Source organism: Priapulus caudatus, unplaced genomic scaffold (assembly GCF_000485595.1).
Source record: "Priapulus caudatus unplaced genomic scaffold, Priapulus_caudatus-5.0.1 Scaffold1430, whole genome shotgun sequence".
NCBI classification, from domain to species: domain Eukaryota; kingdom Metazoa; phylum Priapulida; class Priapulimorpha; order Priapulimorphida; family Priapulidae; genus Priapulus; species Priapulus caudatus.
The window spans coordinates 17,421-22,736 of NW_014578491.1; positions in this window are offsets into that span (position 1 = coordinate 17,421).

The following is a 5,316-nucleotide window of genomic DNA, read 5'->3' on the forward strand; positions in this document are numbered from 1 at the left end:
GTTAGCGCATGCGCAATATCTCACCAGAGGAGTTATATTTTGTGATGAATATACATTTAATGTGGTTATGGGATATCTCATAGATATAGATATAGAGCATAGATTTCCCTAATAAACTTTTATCAGTAGACCTGTGTTTATAATTAGGAGAGCGCCCTAGCATGTAGGGTACAAAACACCTACTTTATGCCCTCGCGTCCTTCCCCTTGCCTCCCCTGTCTCTCGCTCAGCCTCCTTCTTCTTCTACCGCCCCCAGCTTTCTTCCCTGTCGCCTTTCCTCAGTCTCCCATCCCCTTTCTCCGTCAGCAAGCTATATTATAATGTTTGCCTCAGACGGCATGGCACGCCTAACACGGTGCGCGCGCATATGCGCAATATCTCCCGAAAGCAATCGTATTTTACAAAGATTATGAATTTAAAATGAAGAGGAGTTATCCTGGCATAGATTTATATAATAACATTCCATTAGTAGACATCATTTAATAAATAGAAGGAAGACATTGCATGTAAGGTTACCGCTGCGTATACCAGCCAGTACACAATCTGGCTATGTTAGTGTGTTAGCGCATGCGCAATATCTCACCAGAGGAGTTATATTTTATGATGAATATGCATTTAAAATGCTTAGGGGGTATCTCAGCATAGATTTTCCTAATAAACTGTTATCAGTAGACCTGTGTTAATAATTAGGAGAGCGCCCTAGCATGTGCGGTACAAAACACCTACTTTATGCCCTCGCGTCCTTCCCCTTGCCTCCCCTGTCTCTCGCTCAGCCTCCTTCTACCGCCTCCAGCTTTCTCCCCTGCCGCCTTTCCTCAGTTTCCCATTCCCTTTCTCCGTCAGCAAGCGATATTATAATGTTTGCCTCAGACGGCACAGCACGCCTAACACGGTACGCGCGCATATGCGCAATATCTCCCGAGAGCAATCGTATTTTACAAAGATTATGAATTTAAGATGAAGAGGAGTTATCCTAGCATAGATTTATATGATAACATTCCATCAGTAGACATAATTTAATAAATAGGAGGAAGACCTTGCATGTAAGGTCCCCGCAGCGTATACCAGCCAGTACACAGTCTGGCTACGTTTGTGTGTGAGCGCATGCGCAATATCTCACCAGAGGAGTTATATTTTGAGATAAATATGCATTTAAAATGGTTAGGGGGTATCTCAGCATAGATTTCCCTAATAAACCTTTATCAGTAGACCTGTTTTTATAATTAGGAGAGCGCCCTAGCATGTACGGTACAAAACACCTACTTTATGCCCTCGCGTCCTTCCCCTTGCCTCCCCTGTCCCTCGCCCAACCTCCTTCTTCTTCCACCGCCCCTATCTATCTTCTCTGCCGCCTTTCGTCAGTCTCCCATCCCCTCTCTCCCTCAGTAAGCTATATTATAATGTTTGCCTCAGACGGCACTACAAGCCTAATACGGTGCGCGCGCATGCGCAATATCTCCCGGGAGAAATCGTATTTTACAAATATTATAAATTTAAAATGAAGAGGAGTTATCCTAGCATAGATTTATATGATAACATTTCATCAGTAGATATCATTTAAGAAATAGGGAGGAAGACATGCAATGTAACGTCACCGCTGCGTATACCAGCCAGTACACAATCTGGCTATGTTAGTATGTTAGCGCATGCCCAATATCTCATCAGAAGAGCTATATTTTGGGATGAAAATGCATTTAGTATGGTCAGGGGGTATCTTAGCCTAGGTTTCTGTAAAAAATTCTTATTGTCGACGCGTTGGTTTTATAATTAGGAGAACGGCCCTAGCTTGGTGCAAAACTCCTACTTCATTACCACCCGCCCTTTCCCTTGTCTTCGTTGTCGCACGCTCAGCCTCGGCTCAAGCCAATCTCGGCTGTCTTTTCTGCTTTTTTCCGTCAGTCTCCGACCCCTCTCTCCCTCAGCAAGCTATATTCCGTACTTTTATTTAGGCCATACTGCACGCCTGAAACGGTGCTCGCACGTGCGCAATATCTACCGATAAGAAGAATATTTTGCAAAGATTATGAATGTAAAATGAAGAGGGGTTATCCTACCATAGATTTATATAAGGAAATTGTATCAGTAGACCTCACTTCAGAAATAGGAAGTAGACCTTGCATGTAAGGTCCTCACTGCATATACCATTTAATACATAACCTGGCTACGTCACTGTTTTGGCGCATGCGCAATATCTCACCAGAAGAGCTATATTTTGTGATGAAAATGCATTTAGTATGGTTAAGGGGTATCTCAGCATAGGTTTCTGTAATAAATTCTTATCCGTCGACCTGTGTTAATAATTAGGAGAGCACCCTAACCTGTAGGGTGCCAAACTCCAACTACAGCCCGCCCGCCCTTTCCCTTGTCTTCTTTGTCGCACGCTCAGCCTCCTTCTTCTTCCACCGCCCGTCAGCTATCTTTCCTGCCGCCTTCCTTCAGTCGTCCACCCCTCTCCCACTCGGTACGCTATATTACGTACTTTTAATTAGGCCGTACTGCACGACTGAAACGGCGCTCGCACATGCGCAATATCTCACGAGAAGAGCTATATTTTGTGATGAAAATGCATTTAGTATGGTCAAGGGGTATCTCCAATAGGTTTCTGTAATAAATTCTTATCCGACGACCTGTTTTTATAATTAGGAGAGCAACCTAGCTTGTAGGGTGCAAAACTCCTACTTCATTCCCACCCGTACTTTCCCTTGTCTTCCTTGTCGCACGCTCAGCATCCTTCTTCTTCCACCGAATCTCGGCTGTCTTTCCTGCTCTTTTCCGTCAGTCTCCGACCCCTCTCTGCCTCAGCAAGCTATATTACGTACTTTTATTTAGGCCGTACTGCACGCCTGAAACGGTGCTCGCGCATGAGCAATATCTCTCGAAAATAATAATATTTTGCAAAGATTATGAATTTAAAATGAAGAGGGGTTATCCTACTATAGATTTATATAAGAAAATTGTATCAGTAGACCTCACTTCAGAAATAGGAAGCAGACCTTGCATGTAAGGTCCCCACTGCATATACCATTCAATACATAACCTGGATAGGTTACTGTTTTAGCGCATGCGCAATATCTCACCAGAAGAGCTATATTTTGTGATGAAAATGCATTTAGTATGGTTAGGGGGTATCTCAGCATAGGTTTCTGTAAAAAAAAAACTTATCCGTAGACCTGTGTTTATAATTAGGAGAGCGTCCTAACCTGTAGGGTGCAAAGCTCTAACTTCAGCCCCGCCCACCCTTTCCCTTGTCTTCTTTGTCGCACGCTTAGCCTCCTTCTTCCACCGCCCGTCAGCTATCTTTCCTGCCGCCTTCCTTCAGTCGCCCACCCCTCTTCCATTCGGTACGCTATATTACGTACTTTTATTTAGGCCGTACTGCACGACTGAAACGGTGCTCGCGCATGCGCAATATCTCCCGAGAAGAAGAATATTTTGCAAAGATTATGAATTTAAAATGAAGCGGGGTTATCCTCCCATAGATTAAAACTTACAATTTTCACTGAAATTGAAAGAAATTTACACAGACACTCTGCACACGCTGTTCAAACTTCCACACGTGGAAGAAAATATCAAACACGTGTGATCTTTTCCACACGACCCAGATCGAGGGATTTTGCATCCGCAACTCCCTGGAAGTTGCTGCGCCATCGTCCACACGTGTGCGGCGGGCTTTATAGACAGTTAAAGACTTGGCTGTATTGTGTCACAAGCAGTGATGATCTTTATTTCATTATAAACAGTTTATTGAATTTGATAAAAGACTATAACAGAAAGCATATAAGAACTTGGAGAAAAGACTTTTAATGCATGTTATCTCCAATAGTTCAATTATGTTAATGCACGCTATTTTGGATAAACGAAAAAAATCACTATCTGTGTTCAGTACAATCACATAAACATTTCTCTGATAAGGGGGATGTAATAGTATGGACTACTTCCTACACGTATGCACACATTCTATAAACTAGTGATTATTGTTAGGTCAGCGCAGATAGATATCGCTTTCTCTCTTGTTCGCCAGTTCGTGTGTGTCAAGCAGCAAAATATCTACCAGCTCCAGCATTAAACCATCTTTTGAGTTATAGTACTCTTCATCATTACTTAACATCTTCCACGCACAGCAATGATCTGCCACACGAGTCGCTCACAGAATATACAGCCTGTAGATATAATTGAGTTTTACCAATATTAATTATTGAAATAGTTATACCTATATTAAGCCATTCTAAACACGAAGTACAGCGTCGATACATTTGTCGTGGTGTATAGTAGTGTATACTGTGTATACTACTACTTGTGTTTCTATAAAAATGCGATTTTAGCATTTCGAATAGAGTGGCATATATGCCACTATATAAGAAATGTTAAAATCGCATTTTTATAGAAACTCCCTTATTTTCATCAAAGATAAATAAGATTTGTGGTATACACAGCAAACGTACTGAACAAAAAATATCACCCGTACAATCACATTAAAAGTCAAGAAACCACAAATGATTGGAAATTATACTACACTACACAATAACATGTTAACTCACGTAACTTTTCACGTCGAACAAAAACCTTGTGCTAGTACGTACTCTGCAACATCATTTGATGTGCTACAAGAAATCCACAGTCCAAATCCCCGACGTATTTTCCGTAATGCTCACAAACAAGAAGTCCCTCATATTCGGTAAGAAACTGATGTAGCATGCATGGACCTCCAGATTATGAACAATTATTCCAAAATATTGTTGGTAAGTAATTACTTGGATTTATTTCCCGTACAGACTGCAAAATTTGATCCCACACCAAACTAGTCCGGGCCAGGCCATGGCTAGACGCAGGCTAAATCACAGCATACAGACACAACACAGAAGTGCTAAGTTGGCACGGGTTGACTGTGCATGCTCAGTTTAGCTTGTTACGTCACTCAGCAGACATTTACTGTAATTTTATGTCGACTTAAATAACGCTATGCACATGCGTATTGCGAAATTGAACGCAGGCCAGGCCTCAATTGTGTACACACACGTACAGTTGAGCGTGGTGTAGGCGGCCTGGCACGCTTCAAAGCGGAGCCAGATTAGTCCAGACTAGCGCGTATTTAGCATGGCATAGCGTGTACACACTGCAAAAATTTAGCCTGGGCCTGGCCCGGATGCAAATTTTTTTCCCCACTCGAGTTCCGGACCCACCATAGATAGTGTTTTGTAATATATGGTTCGTATATATATGGTTGGATTATCGTTAGCGTTAGGGTTATAAGGGGTATTCATTTTACATTGTTGCTTCGAGGAAGTCGAGTGAATGGAGTGCGCTGATTGGCTGTGG